This window comes from Athene noctua, chromosome 1, assembly GCF_965140245.1.
Source record: "Athene noctua chromosome 1, bAthNoc1.hap1.1, whole genome shotgun sequence".
Taxonomy (NCBI): domain Eukaryota; kingdom Metazoa; phylum Chordata; class Aves; order Strigiformes; family Strigidae; genus Athene; species Athene noctua.
Window position 1 is genome coordinate 101,019,822 of NC_134037.1, and position 26,550 is coordinate 101,046,371.

The window sequence follows — 26,550 nt, forward strand, 5'->3', positions numbered from 1 at the left end:
GACTGCATGTGGTGTTAAAATCTCTCACCGATATACTGAACCCATATCATCTTTCTATGAATTTAACCAACTTCAGCAAAGCTGTTAGAATGAGCTGTCTACTTTCTGCTCTTAGAACCCAGTGAGATTGCAGCCAGATTGTCAGTTAGATCTTTATATATATGACTTGCATATACCTACACACACCCCTGCAACTAGTTGTTAACTACACAGGGAGGAAAAAATACAAATGGAAAAATCAAAAGGCAAAGATAGAGGACACTTGGAGAAACACAAAAACAATAGCTGAGAATCTGTCAAATAAAAAAATAGTATTTTCAGCTTTTGAAAACTCCTGAAAATGCTGATTACTGTTGTGAAATATGAATGTATTTCACATCCCCCGCCTTCATCTCAGGAACATTCAGTCCTAATACACTTAATTGCTTAAGAAGAAATATCGGTTAAGCTCTCCAGCAAGTGTGCACGCATGCCTTCCCTGGGATTCCTCAGCGACTGGCTGTGATATACGTTTCCCTTGCGTAACTCGGATGAGGAGTAGTCACAATGAAATGGCCAAGATAAATTCACACAGTACAACCTGGAACAGCACAGCTAGACCCGGTGTTACTTCAAAACCTGAGCAGCACTTGAGTGCTGCTATTGAGTGGTGGGGCACTGGGGAAAGGTGCTGACCTTCCTTCTCTCCCAGTCCTGCTGTTGCTCGCTCCCTGCTCACCTTCCCCGTCTCTGGGGAAGATGTCCCTGAAGGCAGTTACACTCCTGGGGAGCTCCTTCTCCCTACCTGGAGGGTTGCTCCCATGGCTAAGGCTGAAGCCTGCCTCAACCCTGTGCATTTCCTGTTGAGAGCCAATATACATACATATATGTATGTATAATATGTATATATATATATTTAATATCAATTACAGGGAAGACAGGGCAGTCTTTCAAACTCCCAATATGTCAACATACTGTACAAGCAGGAAGTAACACTGCAGCAACAGGTCATTAAAAAGACTGCAGACCAACCAAGAATCAGGAGAGTCATTTGAAAAATGAGGGGGACGGGGCGGGGAGGGGGGGAGGCCTTTTCCACCATGGTTGGCATATCCTAGATCTCACATAGCTTCATGTCCTCACAGAAGAGATGTGTGTCTCAGGGAACTACCCGAGCAGTGTTATAATCACGTATTTTCACACTGCCTTCTCCTGTAACACCCTCCCTATCACTTAGTTGCCTCTGCTCTTTTGCTCTCTCCTTGATACACACAACAGTCCTACAGAGGGTGGGGAAAGAATGGGGAGAGAATGCTTAGAAAACAGTTCTCTCTCCTTTGGTAGGAGCCTTTCCATGGCACAAGCAGCCTGAAATCTGCCTTCCCCTCCTTGCAGGCTTTAATCCTTTCCCTTCCCTTGCCTTCCACCTCAAAATGACATTATAAGAAAAGTCACAACTGATTCGTATCTCAAGAAGCTGATGAAGGATAGCCAAGATTGGCTGCCAGCTAGAGGGAATCCAAGCAGGGGGTGGCGGGGGAGCTCTGACCCACCCAAGTTCTTGTTCATAACAAAAAGTACCCGCTATAAAATAGAAAAGCCCAGCATCTGCAGTATTGCTGTGAGCACTCTCATCTAGGAAGGATCCTCATTAGTATTTCCTATCCCATCAACTAGCTCAAGGTGATATATTCTACTTTACCAGTAACATCTAAATGCCAGTTCTATTTCTTTTTCACTTTTTTTTTTAAAAAAAAGTAAAATTAAAACCACCCTCCTTCCCCCCGAGTATTCACCATTTTATAATCCCAGCTGTCCCAATGCAGCATGAATATCCACACAACCAGCTATGTTTTTTAACATCTGCTTTTCATTTTCTTAACAGGAAACCAACACAATTTCCATGACAAAGGAGGATTCTGGTGTTATACTCTCATTTATCTGTCATGTGTACACTTGGCAGTATTTGATCTTTATTCTCTAGACGCTTAAGAAATAATCTAGGAATTACTGCTTCTTGACAATACAAACAAATAAAGCTATCTATAAATAAACCGCAGGAGGACGGGGAGAGGTTCACTTCGCACCCACAGAGGGACTGCCTTGGGGCTAGCTCTCGTTTATTTTTTGGCCATTGCTGGGGATCAGGAGGTCACTCTCCTTTCTGAGCCCTTTTGTGTGAGCCTGCGTGCAGGGAAGAGGGGCCCTTATACAAATCACCTCTGAAGAAATTGGCTGACTTTTTTTTACCCCTCCTTCTTGCCAGTCTCCCTGACGAGGAGCTGGGTTTTGCTGGGACTGTGGAAGGCAGGAGCTGACACCCCAGCAGGCAGGAGATCCCCTGCCACCGTCCCTGTACTTGCAGCACTGGCAGCCAGGCTTCACTTGCATGCCACTGCTCAGCAGAAGGAAGAAAAGCTTTTTCATGAACTATTTTACCTTACCTCCAATCTACGAATTTCAGTTTGAAAATCCAGGAAGTGTAATATTCTTTAAATAAATTACAGACACAGAAACACTGTTTAGTTTATGCTATACTCATCTAGGGCATCCTCGTTAGAACCCACCAGATGCTGCTCAACTTTTTTTTTTTTACTTCTAAATTTTACTGTTTGTAACATCTCCCAATGACTACTGTTTGCTTTGGGCCTGATCCAGACAGCTATGGGACGAAACAGCCAGGATGCCTATTGATTTCTATAAAAGTTGAATCAGGGCTATGGGCAGTAATGGATACAATCCACTGAGTCTTTTTTGAAGGCTATGAAATTAGTATCAGCCCCTTGATTTACATGTTACTAATGTTAGTACAGGTACATTTTAAAAAGAACAATCTTCTTTCCTCTCTCTTGCCTTCTATGTGAAAATGTTACTCATTACAGAAAGACACATTTGCAAAGAAACCTTCAGGTTCTATCAAAAAGAAGTTTTATAAGGAAATAATTTTGAGATAGAAAATTAAAGACACTAGTTAAAATTGTTCCAGTTTAATAGCTTCACTGTCAAATTATGAGACTGACCCTACAAATGCTTCATCACAGCTGTGATTTTCTTGGAAGTGAAGAGCATAAATCAATTGAGTGCATGTTCCAAAGTCATTTATAGACAGATGCAATTAAAATAAAATGGCGTATTGCCTACCTCCCTGTGGCATCCAGAGGCTGGAGGTGTCTCAGATTTCTATACAGTTAATGAGAGTTAAGAGCCTCGGTATAGAAGCTAAAGCAGCCTTTGAACAAGGAGACACAACTGACATAAGCGTGCTCAGCATGCAGCTACTTGAAACCATCCAGGAGAAAATGCTGAATGCAAAGCATTGCCCCACATATTTACCTCTCCCAGGGTTTCTGCCCCTCACTCCTTGGTACAGCAAGATTATCTTTCCCTATTTGAGACCAGCAGCCTGGGACACCTCTTCACAAAAGACTCTGCCTTGCTTTTCAAAGACTCAAGCAGAGGTTACCCTTTTAAGTGACATTTGGTACCACAAGCCATGTTTAATATAATAACTCACTAGTTGGAGCATTACCCTGGGAAGTGGGAACCTGGGATCTAGGTCTTTTTCAGCCTGGGGTTGTCCAAATATGTGAGCCATCAAAAACTGGCCGGAGAGATTAAGTGACTAAATATGAGTACTAGCCAGACATAGACCAACAATAGTTCTATTTTTATATACAAATTTATTTATATTCATCTTACTTCAGCTCATTTTCTTATTAAAAAAAAGCTATTTTTGTCCAGACCTGCTTGAGGTTTGCCAAACCACAACTGAACTTTTTTAAAGCAAAGGTTTGATGCCAGAGGTGGTCTTAAAAAAAAAATAATATTTAAATTACAAGAAAGTCCCTAAAAATAGAGAAACAAAAGACTTAATCAACTTCTGACATTTTTAAAAAAAAAGCATGCCTTGGCTCAAGGAATCAATCTCACCCTTCAAGGGTGAAAACAAGCAACCTCATCCAGGATTTACATTTGTATTTCAGTTAATAGAAGAAAAAAAAAAACAAAGCAAAACAGGAAAAAGTAGTTTTAAGTCTTATTTTTTCCTCTCTTCATGGCTGTTAAGCACATGAGCAATCTCACTAAGTCTTTTGAGTATTTCTATTAGTAAGTGCTCAATATTGTAAATAAGTGATACATAGTTTGGTCTACAGACAGCACAGCAAAGACATTTGGAGAAAATAAAATCCTTGTAAGCATACATATTAGTATTCGTGCCTTTATCAGCATGTCTATCGTGCCGAAAATACACACACACCCAAGCAAATAGTTGGTACCATGTGGGGAGAACAGTAGGGAAGACCTGAAAAAGGTTAGAACAGTATGGCCAATCAAAAAAAGAAAAAAATTCAACCTCTTTTGGTAATTTCTTTACATAATTTACAGATACTTCTTATTAGTTAAAATAATATACAGCAATTTAAATATGCCATTCAGATAGAACTAGATAGAACAGGTTGAAAGTGACAGTACCTGAGAGACAGTTTTCCATTTACACACTCATTATTTACGGGAAATATATTTTTTACTGTCCACCAGGAAAATTCTAAGAACATATGCAGTTTTAGGTGAATCCAAGTCATGATAGTTCAGCTGTCAAGAAGAAACAATTTCTCTGCGGTCAGTTCAGCAATAATTTTTGCCCCTGACTGAGAACTACAGTGATTCATGGAAAACTATAGATGGGATGTCTCTTCCTACTTGCCTTCATAGGCTGGCTCCATACTAGGTTTCACCTCCAGTGACCTCCACAGCCTTCCCTTTAGCTGAATCATTAAGTAGTGGACGATGGAAATCCTACGGGCACAGTATACTACGGCTTATGGGAAATGCAGTCCAGCTGTGAAGAGTGAGCCACAGAAAGTGACTTCTAGGTAGTACTCTCCAGTCTTCAAGCTTGTTTTCCCTTCTCTCAAGCCTCAGGCATGTCAGCCATTTTTCACTTCAGTAAAGTGAATTTTCACCTATGAGTAAAACAATTCAATAACCTGACTGGCGTAAAAACAAGTCTGTGCATATTGACTACTCTTCTAACCCAAGCTGTATCTTCCTCCTCTGGCCACTTTTAGCAGTCTGTGCAACCAGAGCAGAGCTGGAGATCTTGATTTGGGAACAAAGATGACACTTTACGTCATTATTTCTGTCTTACACCAGCCTTATAATCTTTCTGTTCATTGGCTCAACGCAAATGCTCCCATGAGCAGAAATCCTGCAGTGCATTTGTCCTTTAGGACCTTGCCGTCGGGGTTTCTCTTAGGGCTACTAATTGGAAGTGAAGTGAAAGGAATGAAGGATCTATTCAATTGGTTCCTCCAGGTCCCAATACTCATGCTTTTATGCAGTAGATAAATTACACTAGGTCTACTCTAATAAGCAGAAACTTAGAATAAAAGCAGGCCTGGAGTCTCATTCCATTATTCTGTCACTGTCCGCTGCCAAAGCAAGTATTACATCAATTATTATAGGTGCATGCATGTGCACACGCTCTCCACACACATTTACAAATACACTTTTATACAGGGAATGTATGAACATATGTGTGTATATAGAAAACCAGCTCACTTAGCATGTGGCTCACAGACAGCTTTTCCTGCCATCTAACTATGGCTATAAATGAATCATAACCTCAACAAAAATTTCTGCTTTCAGACTCATGGAAAATGTTATTTTTGGCTTATGTCAAAGAAAAGTAGGGTGATAAAAAAGAGTCGGTATAGTGAGGTCCAAGTCCATCTGCATTTTCATCTGTACATGTTTGAGATCTCTGTAGGCTCTGTTTACTTTCATAGAATCAAGAAGCATACTTAATGTTTAGATTTATTCTATGACACTGCAGATGAAAGAACCCATTTAGGAGTGTGCATTCTATATATATTATATACATATAGTAAGTATAATGATCTACAATTTGGTTCTATGATCTGCATAAATATTCATCAGTCAGACTACAAAAGCAGCAAGTTTGAGCAAATTATATAGAAATCGTAACATCTGACTTTATTTTTGCACCATTATTCATCCATACGCTAAGGAGCGAACTTAATCCTTAAAGAAAATCTATGTCAAAGGAAAATTACCTATAGCTTTTCACTTTCCTGCCATAAGAATGGATTCCAACAATTAACAGAAATAGCTTTCTAATCTATCCTGTCACCCTTACTCCTAGACAAATAAAAAACTCAATAGTGCTGCCATCCAGAGGAGAAAAGATATTTAAAGGTCAGACAGCTTTAAGAAAATGAGAAAAGTCTCCCCTGAAAGATCTTTGTCCAAGATGATGCTTCCTCCGAAACTAACTCAAAAGAAACTCCAGTACAATGTTTTTGTTATTGAATTATATGCCACTCCTTCATCCAGCAGGCTAGCCAGACAGCACATTCACAGCTGGCACTCTCTGCCATCAGTTCACAAATCCAAAATACTAAAGACAAAAGCTTGACAAGACAGAAAAATTATATCCAAATACTCCAGAATGTGGGGAGATAAAAATATGAGATGTGTAGTTCATGACATGGGCTAAAGCACTCTTCTTGCCTGTCTCAGAATACCTTGCTTTCATAAACGTGCTTCTTCCTCTTCCTGTCAGAAAGTCCCAAGACAAGCACTTGCAGCTATGCTAGTGTTTTTTGTTGGGGTTTGTTTGTTTGTTTGTTTGTTTTTCTTTTGCTACTACATGATAGCAGTGAAATGACTGGCTTAGGTCTCTACTGTTGTCACATCCTGCCCCAGCCCTGGATCTCCAACCTACATGTACTCCATCCCATCCCACGTCATATTATTTGCCCCATTTTCTTCCTACCAAGGAAAGATTATTAATGTTTACAATGGATCCAGTCATCCTCTTGAGCACCCAGGAGGGGTGGCAATGCAGACTCAGAGCAGGTGGATCCCTTCCTGAAGTCCCTTCTGAGGTGGCTGGACATACCTCCTTAGATGCAGCCTCATGCAGGAAGACAGGGCATGTATATCCAAGGAAAGGCACCCACAATGAAAAGAAAGCCTGTTCCCCTTGTGATTGACACTGCCTTGCAGTTTCAGACTGTGCTCTAGATGCATTACGGTGTCTAAAAACTGTCCAAAGGGGCAGCAAAAGATTTTCCTAGTATAGGAAAACCTTCCAGTTGTGAAGGGCTACTCTGATGTCACCTCACTGAGCCTCTTTTATAGGGATTAGGGATCAGAAGGCATTACTCAAGGGTGGAATAGCATGGGAGCTAAGAAATATTTTATTTCACTACAAGGTTGCTGCTTGAACCAGGGAGTTCACTAACTTACAACAAAGCATTTTTAGTCCTGCTGTCAGCTCAAGACTGATTGATAAAAGCTTCTCGTCTCCAAGACCCATTTTTTTCCCTCACCTCCTTTTGAATGCTGATAAACTACAAATGCAATACTTCTGCTATAGTGTATGATGCAGCTAAGCAGTTCAGGTGAGGATGCAAAACTTCCTTAAAGTTTCAGACACTTATCTGGTCTATGAAGGTTGTTTCAAGAAAAAGAGTAAATAAGCGTGCAACTATAATAATTAATAATTAGTGATTGTGAGACTTCAGGGGTAGAGAAGGGTAAATAAACCATGAATCATAGCTGGCATCTCCTCCCATATCCTCAGACCTCTACAAAAAAATACATCTTTGACATGCTTTATCATCAAATCACATACACATTTCCATGCTTTCTACCCCCTGGGCATTACTACAGCAGGATCACTAATTTTTCAGCTTGAAATCCCAGCCTGAGCACCGACTTTTACGAGCAAAAAAATCAACAGGCTAGTGGCTGGCACCACGGAGTAGGTGTACAGAATCAGATAGCGCAATAACCTGATCAGCACTAACCTCCCGGCTAAAGCCTTTATGTCACAGGTAATGAAAAAGATTTGTTATGGCCTCTGGCAAAGAAGAGTGAAGTTGATACATCAAAGCAACAAAGGAGACACTGACTTTCAGTCTTAAGTAAGAAATCCCTGCCTTTCTGCTAAGGTTTGGGCAACACAAGTGTTTCTTCAGTCTGTCCTACGGTTAGAGTAAAAATGCTTCTACACAGGGCGCCATTCTTATAATCTTCAGTGGAATTTCAGTCTCCTTATCCCTGAGCTGAGTTCGGTCCACAGAGTGCAAAAATAAATTTGCTCTGCCTGTTTCCAGCAGTGTACCAGTCACCGACAAAAATGGTTCCTGTTAACTATTAAAGGGAAACTTTACAGTTCCCCTCCCACACAGGTTTTTGTAGACCTTTTTAGCATGACATTAAAAAAAAAAAAAAAAAAGTAATTGCATAACTGCAGCTGGTTTTCCTTTAGACCAAGAACTATGTTTTCAGTTAGTTATGTTTTCACATTTGGATTGGAAAAAAGTTCAGAGTTTCACTCTGGCATTTGAATAAATATACAACATGCTCCTGCTTGTATGGGAGAAATAAGCATGCAAAAAACTACACAAAGAGCTTGCAAGGGTAATGAATGTTTGCTTGTAGATCTGCCAGGGGGTGGATTGGGGGGGGGGGGAATGGGGGGGGTGGGGTGTAACAGAGCTCACCTGCAAACTACCTTGTTGGCCAGTTGTATCACCTTAATCTTTGGATCACACTCTGCCTAAGGCTGCAATCTGAGCTACGGTGCTCTGTCTGTACAGGAACACGGCACTTTCAAATATAGTACAGGCACAGCTTATAAAGGTGTTCAATGTTTTGATAAAACTAAATCAGCTATAGCATTAAAGAATAATTTGACAGGGCAGTCATGTGTCTGTTGGACAGTTTGACTGGGATTGCTGCACTGGTCAGGAATCACACCTATTTGTATGCAGACTGACACAGCTATGCTGGCAGACATCCCTAGTACCGAGCTGGCCTCAAAGGAGATGAGGACAACTGAAAGGAAAGTTTATACTTGAAAATTGTCCAGCATGAACTAAAGTGATTTTACAGAGCAAAATCTAAAGTGTTTTGAGTATTCTACTGAAGGAGCCTCAAGAGCTCTGAGGCCTTGGGGGCAAGTGGAAGGACACAGTTCACCTTCCATGTAGCTAAACCTTCCACCCACCCTAAATGTGTGTCCCTGTTTTACAGTCTGGTGGGTGTTGCCCCTGGCCTATGCTCTTTCTTGGAGCTTGCCCAAGGACTTCCTAGGAGACTGCCAGTTGGCATGGATCAAAATCATGCCAGGAAACATGCTAACAATTAAAACAGTATGGAGCACCTGCAGAAGAGTGCTTGAGGCTATGAGCAGGACTTGTTGAGTTTCCTAGTATAGGCTTAGCCTTTCCATTGCACCACTGTAATAAATGCATAAACTCTACCCAGCACGTAGTTTATCTTGGAGATCTATAGGAAGCATAGCCCACACTTCGTTCTTAGACACTTCTGCACACCAAGTAGCTCAAAGACCTGTGAGTGCTACTCTGGAATTCTAATTTCACATGATAAGCAACGTATTTTGAGTTAGTTCTCTGTTGCCATACAGACACAGAGATAAAATACATGAAAACAGTAGTGAATAACACCTTGTCCGAGATACCTTTATAACAACTCATTTACTTTGCAAATAACGTTTCAAGCATCCTGTTGATTCAGATGCTACAAGAAATGCAACATACCAGCTTTGCTTTCTCCAAAGAAATATTTTTTGAACATATCTGCTACGTTTTTTTCTTTCATGGAGTTAATGAGATATTATGTAATTATATACCTTTCACAGAATAACACAGTTTGGGATAAAGAACTTTCAGAGCTCGATCTCTTCTGTAGATGGATATACTCCTAGCAAGCAACAAGAGCAACAGGTGGGATGAGAATTTTCACAGAAGTAGGCTAGCTGGGGAAGTGGCCAGCTGACCACTTACATGCATTAAATAGTCTATCTTCAGAATTACATACAGGTCTCCATGCTCATTGCATTTAGATCTCAGCCTTTTGTGTGAATGCACCACCAAAATATACCAGCTACATATTGTAGCACAGAAATGTCAGTACACAGTCACTTGCTATAGTCATTTAACATGTCGCTGAAAAATCATCACTGACTCGTATCAAAGCTTATAAACTGTACTATGAGCAGAAGATTATCCTGTAACTTAAAAGCACAGACTGTGGATGTAGAGTACTTCTCAGAAAACACAGAAATACAAAACAACTGAGACTGGGACAGATTTCTGTTAGTCTGCTTCAAGCCCCCAGTCAAAGCAGAGACAGTTTAAGAGTTACATCAGACTAGTAAGTAGCAGAAAAGTTTTAATTTCCCAGCCTCCAAGGACAGGGATTTCACTGCATTTCTGAGAAACTACTCCAGTGTTTAACCATCCTCTTAAGTTCCAATTATCCAAGATGCTTGTTCTCTACCAAGCTACATAACTTCTGATTGACCAACAGTGTTCAAAGATGACTCTTTTACATAAGATTTTTTTATGTAACTTCCATAGGCAATTTTTTACTGTGATAGAGTATAGAATTACTCTCTCTTGTATTTCCACAAATAATATTTGAATTGTATTAGAATGCTTTGATCTTATCAAATTGAAAGCAAGAGATAATTAGTACTAGGGAACATCACATTAGTAGTATAGGTCTGTGAACATGATATACCTGCATTGTGTAGGAACACAAGTAATATGGTAAGTCAGAAGCAGAAGATAGAGTCAGGACACTATATTGCTCACAGATCCCAACCAATCATAGCAGTATACTGTTATAGTCCACTTAGACTCTAAAATGAAGCAAAACGTTTTGGCCCAGTTTTGTCCCAAAAAGACACAGCAAAAATGAGATCATGCACTTGTATGTTGATACCTGCTTTTTCAAGAAATGGCAACCAAACAGGGGGAAAAAAAAAAAAAAAAGCGCAGCATTATTTGCTTTGCTTATTCATTGCTGGGATCCAAAAGACACAGATTTCAGTTGTGCAGCCACATCTGATTTTACAGTGCCAGGGATAACAAAAAGATGAGAGAACAATCAATATGTTTTGGCAAATAGTTGTACTGTGCTCCTTATCCCATTATACCACGATAACTATCAAGAGACTCTAGACTTTTAACTAATGAAGTGCAACACGTAGGTAGAATGTGAAGGATCCTCATTTATAATCCCTTTTGCTACATCATAGTTTTTTCAATAGTTCCTAGTATAAAGTATAAACAAGCATACAAGACTGTAGGGTACATCTTACCTTCTCTCCATTTTCCCCATCGACCTTTAGCATCACTGCAGCCTTACTACAACTGAAAGAAGGAAAGGACAGCTTGAACATGGAGAAACAGGAGCGGCTTGTAAGATGCCCTCTAAAAAGTTTAATGGCTTCTTCCAAACCAAGATAAGAAGTCTGATTTTCACACAGCTTTGCAGCTTGTATAGTCATTTACACATTTGTAAAACATTGCCTGTAGATGAGGTAGCATTTTGCACCCACTTCGCATTCACTTCAAGCAAGTGTAAATGACTATGCAACACAGCAGAGAGAGAACAATCCAGGAGGTTCTTGGAATGTGTGGAGGGTAACATCCTCACACAGCTGGTGAGTGAGCCAACCAGGGAAGGTGCCCTCCTGGACCTGCTTCTTGTGAACAGGGAAGAGCTTGTCGGGGGAGTAAAGGTTGGAGGCCGTCTAGGGTGCAGTGATCATGAGATGACTGAGTTTTCAGTCCTTGGAGAAACAAAGAGAGGGGTTAGTAAAACTGCCACCTTAGACTTCTGGAGGGCAAACTCTGACCTGTTCAAAAGACTGATTGACAAAATCCCTTGGGAGGCTGCCCTGAAGGATATGGGAGTCCAGGAAGGCTGGACATACTTCAGGAGAGAAGTCTTAAAGCACAGGAACAGGCTGTTCCCGTGTGTCAAAAAACAAGCAGGCGGGGAAGGAGACCTGCCTGGCTAAACAGGGACCTTTGGCTGGATCTCAAGAGCAAAAGGAGAATCTATTGCCTTTGGAAGAGGGGGCAGGTCTCTCTCGTGAAGACTATAAGGATATAGGGAAGTTATGCAGGGAGAACATTAGGAGAGCCAAAGCACAACTAGAGCTCAACTTGGCTACAGCTGTTAAAGATAATAAAAAATGTTTCTATAAATTCATTAACAACAAAAGGAGGATTAGGGGAAAATCTCCCTCCTTTATTGTAAGCAGAGGGAAACATAGTAACAAAGGGTGAGGAAAAGGCTGAGGTGCTCAACGCCTACTTTGCCTCAGTCTTTAGCAGTGGATCTGGCTGTTCCCTGGACACCCAGCCTCATGAGCTGGGAGATGGGGAGGGGAAGCAGAATGAGGTCAGCACAGTTGAAGAGGAGGTGGTCAGAGTCACCTGTTACACCACTTGGATGCACACAAGTCTGTGGGACCGGATGGGTTACACCCAAGGGTGCTCAGAGTTGGCAGATGTGCTCACCAAGCCGCTTTCCACGATTTACCTGAAGTCATGGCTAACTGGGGAGGTCCCACTGGACTGGAGGGTGGCAAATGTGACACCCATCTACAAGAGAGGCAGAAAGGGTGATCCAGAAAACTACAGACCTGTCAGTCTGACCTCGGTGCCAGGGAAGGTCATAGAGCAGGTCATCTCGGATGCCATTACATGTCATATAATGGACAACCAGGGGATCAGGCCTAGTCAGCATGGGTTTATGAAAGGCAGGTCCTGCCTCACAAACCTGATCTCCGTCTATGACAAGATGACCCACCTATTGGACAGGGGAAAGGCTGTGGATATTGTCTATCTGGATTTTCAAAAAGCATTTGACACAGTTCCCCATAGGATTCTCATAGAAAAACCGGCTGATCATGGTCTGGATGAGCAAATGATCTGCTGGATCAAGCACTGGCTGGCTGGACAGTCCCAAAGAGAGGTGGTCAAACCAGCTGGCAGCTGGTCACAAGTGGTGTTCCTCAGGGCTTGGTGTTGGGACCATTTCTGTTCAACATCTTTATTGATGATCTTGATAAGGACATAGAGTGTATCATCAGTAAGTTCGCAGATGACACCAAGTTAAGTGGGAGTGTTGATCTGCATGAGGATAGGGAGGCTCTACAGAGAGACTTGGATAGATTGGATCAGTGGGCCAACATTAACGGGATGAGCTTCAGCAAGGCCAAGTGCCAGGTCCTGCACTTGGGCCACAACAACCCCCTGCATGGCTAAAGGCCTGGGGAGGTGTGGCTGGAGAGCTGTCTGGAAGAGAAGGATCTGGGGGCTCTAATTGACAAGCAGCTGAACGTGAGCCAGCAGTGTGCCCAGGTGGCCAGGAAAGCCAACGGCATCCTGACTTGTATTAGAAATAGTGTGACCAGCAGAAGTAGGGAGGTGATAGTCCCCCTGTACTCTGCACTGGTGAGGCCACACGTTGAGTATTGTGTCCAGTTTTGGGCACCTCAATATAGAGATATCGCGGTGCTGGTGTGAGTGCAGAAGAGGGCAACAAAACTGGTGAAGGGCCTGGAGAACAAATCCTGTGAGGAGCGATTGAAGGAGCTGGCAGTTTGAGGAAAAGGCTGAGGGGAGACCTCATCACTCTCTACAGCTACCTGAAAGGACGTTCTAGAGAGGTTGGTGCTGGTCTCTTCTCACAGGTGGTTAGCGATAGAACAAGAGGGAATGGCTTTAAACTGCAACAGGGGAGGTTCAGACTGGACATTAGGAAAAAAAAAAATTTTCACAGAAAGAGTGGTCAGACAGTGGAATAGGCTGCCCAGGGAGGTGGTGGAGTCACCATCCCTGGATGTGTTTAAGGGTCATTTAGATGAGATGTTGGGGAATATGGTGTAGGGGAGAACTTTGTAGAATAAGGCTGGTGGTTGAACTCGATCCCAAGGGTCTTTTCCAACCTGAATGATTCTGTGATTCTGTAAAAGACATTAGAGGAGGAGGAGGCAGCTCAGGTGTTTCAAATGCTTAATTACTATACCACTAAAATTCTGGTGTCTCTCCTAAAGGATCATATTAGCTAAAAATTTTTGCTATTTAAACCCAGAATAGAAATATCTGGAACACAGAAGATACTGAAGTACCAACCACCAGAGAAGTACTTATTTAAAAGTATATTAAGACTTGTTAAAATTCATACTCCTATTAACACATTGCTTAGGAATCCTAAGGACTGCATATTCATTCAGTCCTTCTGAGAAAGGACTTGGGACACTAAATTAGCAGAACACTTACCCAGAAAAAAACAACCACCAAATACTTTTCTTCTGTGTTAGCAAACTGAATCAGTTCCTCAAGCGATCAGAGAAAAAACAGATGAAGCTAACAGGACTGCAAGCCTGAGCATCAGGCCAAAGAGCAGCTACCAGGGCAAGCAACAGAAGTAAGTCACAAGGTCTACTCACTCATCAGAGCACCCTGAAGTACAGTAGAAGGTTGGGAGCCAGAAAGCAGAGCAGACGGAAGCACTGAGATAGTCAAGCTATCACAATAGTCAATTACCTTGAATTAAGAGAAGTATTATCCCAACTTTCAACCTGAAACTAATTTATTTATTCATAACCCCAGTGCAGAGGGGCAGGTTTTTCAGTGCTAGACTGCATTGCCAGTTCTGTGCACTTGAATATCTCAGGAAATGCACAGAAAACCAACATTCTGATGCATCTGAAAGTCTCAGGTGTCTCAGCATGTACAGAGCTATGTAAACACTTTGCTGCCAAATGTGGGGATCTTATTTAATATAAAAGTATAAACAATAGTATTTTTTTAATATGAAACATTAATTTGTGCTTACTGCACATAGTCTAAATAGCAATTTGTTCACGTTGAGTTTTAAGATTTTAGTTTGTCCAGGTTGCACTTCTGTGTTCAACCAGTGCTATGGTAGTTTTGCCCTCTAAAGTTGATGTTTCACCTACAGTTAGTTTATGCTAGCTCTTATCCAAGTAGTGACTGCAGTGAGCTCCTATCCTTGTGCCCATCCCCATCCCCAGCTCAAAGAATCACAGAATCATCTAGGTTGGAAAGGACCCTGGAGATCACCTAGTCCAACCGTTCGCCTAGCACAGTTCCCACCTACAGCATATCCTTAAGCTCTAAATCAACCCTACTCTTGAACCCCTCCAGGGATGGGGACTCCACCACCTCCCTGGGCAGCCCATTCCAACGCCTAACAACCCGTTCTGTAAAGAAATGCTTCCTAATATCTAGTCTGAACTTTCCCTGACGCAACTTGAGGGCATTCCCTCTTGTCCTGTCGCTTTCTACTAGGCTAAAGAGACTCATCCCCAGCTCTCTGCAACCTCCTTTCAGGTAGCTGTAGAGGGCGATGAGGTCTCCCCTCAGCCTCCTCTTCTCCAGACTAAACACCCCCAGTTCCCTCAGCCGCTCCTCGTACGACCTGTGCTCCAGACCCTGCACCAGCTCCGTTGCCCTTCTCTGGACACACTCGAGTCATTCAATGTCCTTTTTGTAGTGAGGGGCCCAGAACTGAACACAGGAATCGAGGTGTGGCCTCACCAGCGCCAAGTACAGAGGTAAGATCCCTTCCTTGTCCCTGCTGGCCACGCTATTGCTGACACAAGCCAGGATGCCATTGGCCTTCTTGGCCACCTGGGCACACTGCTGGCTCCTGTTCAGCCGGCTGTCAATCAACACCCCCAGGTCCCTCTCTGACTGGCAGCTCTCCAGCCACTCCTCCCCAAGCCTGTAGCGCTGCTGCTGCTGGGGGTTGTTGTGGCCCAAGGGCAGCCCTCGGCATTTGGCCTTATGGAAACTCCTCCAGTTGGGCTCAGCCCATGGCTCCAGCCTGTCCAGGTCTCTCTGCAGAGCCTCCCTACCCTCGAGCAGATCAACACTCCCACCCAGCTTGGTGTCATCTGCAAACTGACTGAGGGTGCACTCGATCCCCTTGTCCAGATCATCAATAAAGATGTTAAACAGGAGTGGCCCCAAAACCGAGCCCTGGGAGACACCACTCATGACCGGCCGCCAACTGGATTTAACTCTGTTCACCACAACTCTTTGGGCCCGGTCGTCCAACCAGTTTTTTACCCAGTGAAGTGTGCGATTGTCCAAACCTCGAGCAGTCATTTTCACCAGGAGAATGCTGTGGGAAACGGTGTCAAAAGCCTTGCTAAAGTCAAAGTAAATTACATCCACACCATTTCCCTCATCCACTAAGCAGGTTGCCCTGTCATAGAAGGAGATCAGGTTTGTCAGGCAGGACCTGTCTTTCATAAACCCACGCTGACTGGGCCTGATCATCTGGTTGTCCCGCATGTGTTGTGTGATGGCACTCAGGATGAGCTGCTCCATCAGCTTCCCGGGCACTGAAGTCAAGCTGACAGGCCTGTAATTTCCTGGATCATCCTTCCGATCCTTCTTATAGATGGGCGTCACACTGGCCAATTTCCAATCTGTCAGGACCTCCCTGCTCAGCCAGGACTGCTGGTAAATGATAGAAAGTGGCTTGGTGAGCACCCAGCCAGCTCCTTCAGCACCCTCAGGTGTATCCCATCTGGTCCCATGGACTTGTGTGTGTCTGTGTGATGCAGCAAGTCACTGACAGTCTCCTGGATTGCGGGGGGTCCTTCTCCCAGTCTCTGCCTTCTGGCTGAGGAGGCTGGATTCCCTCAGTACAACCAGTCTTGTTATTAAAGACTGAGGCAAAGAAGGCATTAAGCACCTCAGCCTTCTCCTCATCACTTGTTACCATGTTTCTTCCTGCATCTAGCAGGGGATGGAGGCTCTCCCTGGTCTTTCTTTTGCTACTGACATATTTATAGAAACATTTCTTGTTGTCCTCGATTGCTGAAGCCAGATTAATTTCTAGCTGGGCTTTAGACCTGATTTCTGCCCTGCATAGCCTCACAGCATCTTTGTGATCATTGTGAGTGGCTAGCCCCTTCTTCCAAAGGCTGTAAACTCTCCTTTACTCCCTGAGTTCCAGCCAAACCACCCTGTTCAGCCAGGGTGGTCTTCTCTGGTGCCGGCTTCTCTTACGGCACCTGGGGACCACCTGCTCCTGAGACATTAACACTTCCTTCTTAAAGAGTGCCCAGCCTTACTGGACCCCTATGCCTTTCATGACCGTCTCCCAAGGGATTCTTTCAAGCAGGTGCCTAAACAAGTCAAAGTCAGCCCTTTTGGAAGTTCAGGATGTAAGTTCTGTTGCCCCCTCTAAGAACAGAGAATAAAATTATTTTGTGATTGCTGTGCCCTTGTCGGCCTCCAACCACCACGTCATCCACCAGTCCTTCTCTGTTCACAAAGAGGAGATCCAGCAGGGCACCTTCTCTGGTTGGTTCTCTCACCAGCTGCATCAAGAAGTTTCTCCCACAGATTCCAGGAATCTCCAGGACTGGTCCTGCTCTGCTGTGTTCTGTTTTCAGCAGATGTTAAAGTCTCCCACAAGAACAAAAGCAAGTGATTCAGGTTTTGTTCTTTAATTTTTACAGTCTCTGGACTGCAAACCCTCCCCCTAAGCAGTGGCTCTGTCTTCCTATGAAGGATCAGCAGGATCAGGCCCCACTTCTGACCAGGATTATTACAAAGGACATGGGAAGTGGGGAGGGAGCTTTTTCTAGGGAAGAGTAAAAACTATCCATGGCGCTTTACAAAACAAAAAGCCCATGGAACTTCTCTGGACCAACAGTTACACAGCTGAAACTCTTTTCAACTGGTCTGGAGACATTTACTTTTCGCTTCTATTTTTAGTGTTTTATCACTTGGCCACAAAAATTCACTTATACTGAAACCTGGCACTCAAGAGGTATGATAAAGAAGTGTGAAGGGTTTCATCAAAATCCTTTAAATTTAAATAAATAAATAAATAAGAGAAATATATAAGTTAAACATGCACAAAGAAAAACAAACAGGCTTCACAGTTTGAACTGCTTTCCCTCCCCTGTGCTTGTGTAACTTAAACAAGCTTTTATTTAAAACATGATATTTTCCAGACACTTAAGACCTTTGCTTGAATTAGGCATTTCTGGAATTTCTGATTTAAAATTGAAATGACTGAATGGCAAATACAGCAGAATAAGAACAGAAGCCCTGTGCTTTGGTAACTCTTTACTTATAGCATGCTTTATTACATGTATCAATATTAAAATCTCTCTATAAAGTTTAACTAAGGATTGAAATAATACTACAGGTAAGATTACATCCCCACTGAAGTATTCTGTTGGTTTTGGGTTATGGTAGGCTATGGCACATCACAAGACCAATGCCCCATTTTATTGTTAAACAGCCAGCGTGTTTCTTTGGGCCACAATTCACTAAAATATTTAAGTGTGTGGCTAACTTCAGTTATGCAACTAATTCCGTTGGTTTCAACAGGACTATTCACTTGCTTTATGTTAGACAAGTGCTCAGACATTTTGCTGGAGTTGAGCCGAGCTCAGCTTTACACAGAGCTCCTTCTTTAATTGACTGTTTGATCCACCATATCAGGAGAACACTGAGCATCATCCTGGGGAATTCTTAAGGGTATGAACAGATATTACCAGAAAATGTTAAAGAAAAGATAAAGACTAAGATGCTGCCTCTTCAAGTGAGAAAAATTGTATCTAACCCTGATCGTATTCATTAAGATATCTTGGATTAATAACATACCACTGGCCTTAAATTTGAGTTTCCTGGCCTTGGTGGGAGTGTGAGACATTTAGCTTTACTTAAACATGGAGGGTTGGTTTTGGGTTTTTGTTGGTTTGATTTTTTTTTTTTCTTTTTCTCTTAATTCATTTAACATGTACTCCCTTCGGTTTCATTATGGAGCAAATTTTGAGCAAGTATAAATCCTAGGAGTTTTACTACCTAATTAAAAACATGTTCCTGTTCCACACACTGATGGGAAACTCATGTCTCAAAGGGTTAATTAACAGTCTTTACACATTCTGTATTTAGCTCAGGGTACAAAGCCAAAAACATAAATAACATCTTAGACGGAAACAGGAGGTGCAGATGGTTTTTAAATTTGGTTCTTAGTGCATTTTACACTAGCCAGAAATATGTACTGTATAAAACCGAAACAATGACTCAGTAACCATGCTTAATGCAAAGCTATATTTAAAATGTTCTTCCCCTTTTGCAACTTCATATCTTTTAGGATTATAAAATAATAATTGTAAGCTTGCTGCAGTCAGATGTCTGTAAGCAAGAAGCCTTGAGATGGGAGTGAAACAAAGATCTTGTAACTGAGAGACAAATGACAAGTATGAAACTACACTGTTGTGTACATAACAGATAATCACTGGACAAAATCAAAATTAAACGCTGAGGTGACAAGAGAAATTAGCAGACTGATTTACCAGCTCTCCATTCAGAGAGCAAACAGCCTATAAAATAGCACTAATTTGGCATTAACTTTAAATGAAGCAGAATTATTAACTGAGAATACCGTCTTAAAAGAAAAACAATAGAGGATATTTCTGAGAAGCAATTACTTTAAAAAATTCCATTACAAAGGCATAAAATGGAACATCAGAGTCCTGCTAGTCCCCCATCACTGGCTCTCACTTACATAAATATTTTATTGAATCCAAATGGCAAAGGGACCTTGTAAAAGCCAACATTACTTGAGACAGCTGAATGAGACCATTGACTGAGGGGCTGCTAATTGGGTGAAAGTGTTTGCAGGTTTGAATTCACATACAATGTGCTATGGGACAGTGGAAGTGAGGGAAGCATGAGATGAATACAGAAGACAGCCAGACCATCTCATTCCCTGTTGTTTTAGTTATTTTGTGTAGTTATTTTGTTCCAACAACTAAGTGGCCTTGGACATGTCATGACATTTGTGTCTCAGTCTAATGTCTCTTAATGGGACTTAAACTTTAACTAAATCTCTAAAGGTGCCATGAAAGTGAGTTAATTTTTAACAGGCATTTTGTAAGAGATCCATTTAGTGTAGGTTTACAGATTTGTGAAATGCCAATTACACATGTTCTTGGAGTAAAAATTGCAATTTAGGATTGCAATGGCTTTGGACACAAAATACAAGTATTCCTACAAACCATCTACAACTAAACTAATACTCCACTTCAGAACTGCAGATCCAGCCAAATTGCCTGTCTTCCTGTGTCGGAGCATCTGCCTCAAAAGGGGGCTCCAATCTGTGGTTCAGAGCAGACATAAACAATTCTCTATAGCCTTGACTTAAAAATGAAAGAGCTTGGTGTTTTTTATGGGCTGACTATAAGTTGCTGTGGTTCTGCTAAGGGTTCCTTGCTCAGTATGCTGCCAGTTTTAAAAGCACACATCTAATCTATCTGCAGCTTTTAACTCCTTTAGTAAAGAGGCAACCTTGATACCTTGGTCTTCAGTATCTAAAAACTAGGATCTGTAGGCCCCCAGCTCCTTACTTTAGATCCTCTCAGGAACATGTGTTTGCAAACACTCTTCTGCATCTAAATTGTTAGACATCATCAAATGTTTTGTCTAGCTAGAAAACATGGCAAATCATCTGGAATCTGACACTTAAGAGGAGAAGATTAGATGGCTATTATCTCAAATGAAAATGGGGAACATGATAGTCAGGTTTTCAAGCATTTCTGATTTTGCTGTAAGACTTTATGAAGGAATGTAATTTGCTAAGACTTCAGATCACTGCATAGCACCTTGCATATCAGCTCACCTAAGGAAGCCCAGACTTGCTAAACAGGGTGCAACTTGTGCCAGGTACTCTATGTTCCATCATTAGACACGTCTGTCAACAAGAGGCATGCTTCTCCCTCTATGCAGAATGCCAGTCTCCCTGCTTTATCCAGAAAATGAAAAAAGCATGACAACATGCCCTAGCTAGAGTTGGTTGTATTCATTGAGAAAGAGCATTTTCCTACTTCTTCCAAAAGTAGAAAAGCATTCTGGCAGCACAGAGAAGGTAACATCAGTCCTGGATGTCAGGGCTAAGGCCCAGGCTTCAGTTTCACTGTAAAAGGTGAAGCTGGAGGCCCAGTGAAGAAGGTTTTCGGCTCCCATGCCTATGATGTGGAGACTCACACTGTGTTTGCTCTGTGTGCGTGATAGAGCCTAATGTCCTCTTCCCACTTCTGGGTTAGGGTCAGAGCTGTCCCAGGGGAAGCTCAACTCTCTGCCATCCCTGAGATGGCACAGTTGCCCCACTTGCAGGAAATAATGCTGCAGTGCTGTAGCAACAATACAGCAAATCATGCAAGAACCTGTGGGACAAGGGAGATTTTATTTTAAAACAAAGCTGATTTCAGTCATACCCTCACACCTGCAGCCTCACTCACAAGTGTTAAGGCTTGTTGCGCATGAGTAGTCTGTCCAGCATACAAGCACCCAGGTACTCATATCCAGGCGTCCTGTCCAGGCTTCTCTACAGTGACACAGAGGACCTGTCAACTATCAGCTCCACCTCATGTCTCCTCTTCTTCCTCAGCTGGCAGCCCTGTGCTTATTTTGGATGTGTCTTTTTGCATCCTTCAGGGCATGACAGTGATTAATCTCGCCATCCTGTTCCTCCTCTGTGAGTCATCAGGATTTACTCTACTTTGTCTCTCAGTCTGGATGACCTGAAAAACTGCACACAGATGTGTGTTGGGGTCCTGATGACCTGCTAATCCAGCTGCCATCAGCACATGCTATTCTTGTAACCCTTCTCCAGCTGTCAACTCATTCTGGTATTTCTGCAACCAGACATCCATTTACTCTCCTAAGATACTAAGTTTAACATTTCTACTATATGATTCTCCACATCCCCAGCTTTGGTGGGTCATCTGTAAGTAGCATATGGAACATTTTCTGCTGCACTCTCTGTATAACCAGTTGCCTCTGTCAGCAGGATGCAGCCTTTTTGGTTATGTAAAAGGGAAGGGGACAGCACCCTGCCTGATACTCTGAAAATGAAAGTACACCCACAAAGGATACAATCCCAGTAAATTATATCAGCTGATGATGCTGAACATATGGGAAAGGAAAAGTAAATTTGATGCACCGGGTAGAACAACACTCCATAGCCAGAACAAGTGAATACAGCCAGAAGAGATCAGAGGTAATGAGCATTAGAAGGAAAACAGCAAGCACAGTACAGAGCAGGAAGAAGACAAAAGAAAGAAGGAAAGAGATACCAGGTGAAGAACAAAGTGTGGATGAAGGAAAGTCCCTTTCAAGCAGAAATATCTGTGAACACTCTGGAGGAAAGCTGAGCTTCTCACTAAGGGGAGTGCAAGTTTGAAGTAGAAAAAAATCTAGGAAACAATGTTTGTGGCAAACAGAAATACAAGTTACTGCATATCTTGCATATGACATTATCTCATACGGTTGTTCTCGGTCAGAATACCACCATAACAGAGACAGAACCACCAGGCCAGTGCTTAGGCCAAAGGGGTTTCCAGAACTAGGACTGTTGGAGGCATTTATGTAGGCAGCCACTCACTATTTCACCTATAGTAACAAGCTGCTTATTCATATTCTTGTCCGCCAGTAAATACCTTAGGGCTCCATGTGGGACCTAAGTTCGCACCTGAAACTTTAAACAAGTGCTTCTCTGAATAATTATGGCCTTCAGCACAAGTCAAAGTCCTCTGCTGTAATATATAGAGCAATAACCAGGTTTTATCTGGGTCCAAAATCTGCTGTAAGATGTATAGAAATGGAATGCACACAGGGGGTCAAGTGTTATAGTTGGTGAGAAAAGGAAAAAAGGAAAAAAAAGAAGAGTGAAGTATTTCCAGAAAATATGAATGCAACATAATGCAGCACAAAGGTAAGGAACAGAGAGTATAAAGAGAGGAAGAATAAGCAGTTCTGTCTTTTAACCTTCTAGTATTAAACCCTGTATTCCAACTGTACTATGGTATCTCTCAAGTGCCTTGCTCAGTTTTCTCCTTATTGCATTCCCCACTCCCCAACCACCACTTGAGTCAAATAACTGTTTTCCATTCCCCTCACCTAGTCAGTTTTAGGAGACTTCAGGTTTTCCCAGCCTGTTTAGCTCTCTTGAACCCATCCAACAAAAATATAGGCATATTTATCCAGGATAATATAGACGTTGCAGTACTAAATGCTTAATTTTAGGGTTTATTGTTGCTATCTGCCAAAACTTAGGCATTTCATACTCTAATAACTGAACCATGAAAATTGCAGCTAATTTTGAAGCACTCCTGGGGACAGGAGAGAGGCTGAAAAGAACCCTGAAATTACAAAAATACTAGCATATTCTGGTTAGAAAATTGATAATTTTCCACATCTTGCTTTCTACAAAGAATACATGTGAATGCAGTGATTTTTCTTCTTTAAGTTTCTACTCTGGATTGCTGACTTTAACTTGCTGCTTCTTTTCTTTTCATCCCCTTTTTTACCAGTTTGCTTAACTGCTGTTTCTAGGAACATTTGACACCCTGCGTAATGGCAGACAGAAATCTCAAACTGTTGTGTCACAAGAGTAAAACCCATCTCTTTTCTGCAACTTATTAACCATTTTTTTCCAGTCTGGGGCATGAATCCAAAAGATGGAGAGTTCTGACCCTAGTCTGACTCCGTTCCCAAAAACACTGTGCTTGATGGAAAGAGAAACACATTTACACTAATAGAATTTTTTTTTTTAAGTCATCTAGATGAAAGAATAAATGCAAAATTCCAAGGTAAAGGACGGGGTCCATTCTGTTATGTATATAAGTGAGGATAAAAAGGGAAGAAAATATATGGTGTTAAACATGCAAATTGTTCGTCACTTGAATTCTTTAACTATTCCCTCCTTTTTTATAAAGAAACTTGTAAGTCACCTTTTCCAAGAAGTGACTTTTTTGTACCTAGAAATCATAGACCAAATCCTGCTTGTATCCATCTCCCTGTATTTCCATTTCAAGGCAGAATAAAAAGACAATATATTCCTAGAATGATGGGAAATGATCTCATAGTACAAGACGTTGTGCCACAACTTCTTTTTAGCTCAAGAATGTTCAACAAGCCCCTGCAAATTAAGTTTTGTTGTACCAGGAATGCTTTAATTCTGTCTTTTATTTGCTGTGCATGAAATTAGTTCACCCCCTAAAAGTTCAAATAATCTGGTTTACTGAAGAAAAACAACCTGGGAGTAAGTTTTAGCTCTTGTGAATCAGCAGCTCCAGTTCATGTATTGGAACAGCATTCACAGTTTCTGTCCCCGTTGAGCAAATGAGTTAGGACCAGATAATCTGAGGCTGGTCCAAAGACCAATGAAATAAAAGGAAAACCTCCTTTCTATTTCAATTAGCCTCAAATCCAGCCCTCAGGCATTGAGTCAAATCCAAGTCCAACACCAGTTTATGCTCTCTGCTCTGTCTAACCACATACTGTCTCAGCTCCAGGTATTGCAAACTTGAGGTGATGGAGGTACTGAGCTATTCCCCCATGCAAACATTGCAAAACATATTGTTTGTGCATGTCTTTCTGCTGGCCTCTGTCCCTTGGTGAATTTCACCTCTATATTTATATCAGGATCAAAACCTGAACTCAGTACTGCAGTAAGGAAATAATTTTTTGTTTTCTCAAATATCTGGATCATTTAAGATTTTTGAACTGAGTTGAAAAGTGAATAAGTAACATCTGTAAAGCTTGGAAATATCACTTAAGTAAGCTTTTGGTCCAGAGTCTTGGAACTGCGTCCAAAGGAAAATAAGATTTTGTATCTTAATCTTAAAAAAAAAGAAATAAATGGGAAAATTAAGTTCAAAATGGATTGTGCTTTATTTCTTGGCTTGCCAATGGAAAAACAAACAAAAAACAGTTAGTCCATTCAAGCGCACGTTATGTACTCATTCTGAGTAGTGTGTCTGTGCCAAGAACATTTTCTACTATACAGTTCTCTTACTATGTATAACTGTATATTTCATTTTGCCTAGAAATAACCTCACAGCATCACACAGAAGAAAAACAATGGCCAAGAAAATTAACTACCCACAAATCAACACTGCTGCATGGGCTTGCAAGCCAACACTTCAGATGATTGGGAAATCCAAGTCTATTTTTAACGTCATATTTCTCCCTCAACCATTGCTTCATCAGCATGATAAACACTGTAATTTGTGGCTCAAAAAAAAAAAAAAAGAAACCTACCCAAGCAAAACCATATTTATGCAACTCTATAAGCATCCAGAGTGGAACATGTGTATCCATAAATTTAAACAAAACAGTAATAAACAAACAAACTAGTTGCCTTCAGTGTTTTCATTTATGCTAGGCTGTGATACTATCTTCTGGCATTTAGTGCAACTAGAGGACACGGGAATCAAAGCTCTTAAGTTAGTTTGTAAACTCCCACTCATTGCTGCAAGCAATTTTGTTGTCTGCCCAATGTATTTACTTTTTCTATAACAAAATACACTGTGTGAGTTGTTGAAGAGGCAATCTGTACTGCATTTCACTATTAGTATGTTTAGTTTTTACCCCAGGCTTTCCTAGTCAAGAAAAACAGGCAATATTGAGAGACAAATCTGAAACACTGTGTTGATCCAACATTATATGCTTCATCAGTTTAAACAACCACCAGAAATAAACCTGTTTTTTGAAGCAGCCAGAATGAGGAAATGGACCTGATGAATGGATGGAGTATGTAATAGAAATGGCTACACAGAAACATGGTCTAAGTGTTACCAGGGTGATGAAATCACAGCAAATAGGTACCTGTTTGCTGTCACCACAGCTAGCCTGTTGTCAACCGTAATCTGGTTTTGTATGATATTTGGACTTTTCACACATAAATCAGCATCCATTATCTACGTGACTTAGTTTCTTAGTCGATCAAGCCTATGCTGACTATAAGCAGGTTTTATTTTTCCTAGTTTAGCTTTCTAGTAGAGAAGAATTTGGCGACAGTAAGTTTTGACATTTTCTTACTTTAAACAGTCGAACAAAGAGGGTCAAACAACCTTTAGGGAACCCCCTCAAGCCAGAGAGTTCAACAAAGACACCAACACTCCATCTCTGCCACTTTAGTTCTTCTATTCAGAGACCACAGAAAAGAGTGAACAAAAGGATATTCCTCCTTGCTTCAACTCTCCTAAAATAAAACATATCATTCGGAGCTCACAACAGAGGAACATTTCTTCTAAGTCTGAAGGGGTCTTTTTCAAGCTAAAAAAAGTTTATGAAACTATGTGGGAGCAGTTTCATGCAGTTACTCCCAATACAACACTGTAATGTGTATCTGTTGCTTGCACAAAAGTACACAGTCAGAGACACAACCACTGGAAGGACAGAGACATACATTTCTCCATCTTTCTGATACACTCTGTTAACATCTCCCTCAAAGTGGCAGAAAACACCCTAGATGTATTATTACTCATTCCCAACTAGGATGTTAAAAATATGAAGAAAAGGAACAGAGAAATTAACAAAAAATCAACAAAATGCATCAAATGTCCATTGGACTATAAAGAAAATTACTTTCTAGTATCTCTCACCCTCTTCTTGTTTCTTTGACCTGAAATAAACATAGCTGACAGTTTTGGAAGTTTGGCTTTCCTCTGGGAAAGCTGGGGATCCCCCTGCTCACCTACTATGAGGCATAGCTGAAACAGATATGTCACAAACACCTCACCTTGGTTAGGTAAAACCGTGCCAAGGTAGCTGCTTGCTATCACCACTTCTCACCAAAAAAATGAATGGCTGTGCAGTAGGCTGTAGCGCTGCAGCATGTAGGTCTGTGTGAACAATGGCC

The 26,550-nt window shown here is 41.6% G+C and overlaps 1 long non-coding RNA gene across 1 annotated transcript in view; it reads left to right on the forward strand.

Annotated features, from left to right (window-relative positions):
* The window catches only part of LOC141969837 (uncharacterized), a 54,566-nt gene extending 29,608 nt beyond the window's left edge, over positions 1 to 24,958 (forward strand). The window contains exon 4 of the long non-coding RNA XR_012635104.1: positions 24,734 to 24,958. This is a non-coding gene — a long non-coding RNA (uncharacterized LOC141969837). The remainder of the gene's footprint in view (positions 1 to 24,733) is intronic.
* Positions 24,959 to 26,550: the final 1,592 nt, after the last annotated feature.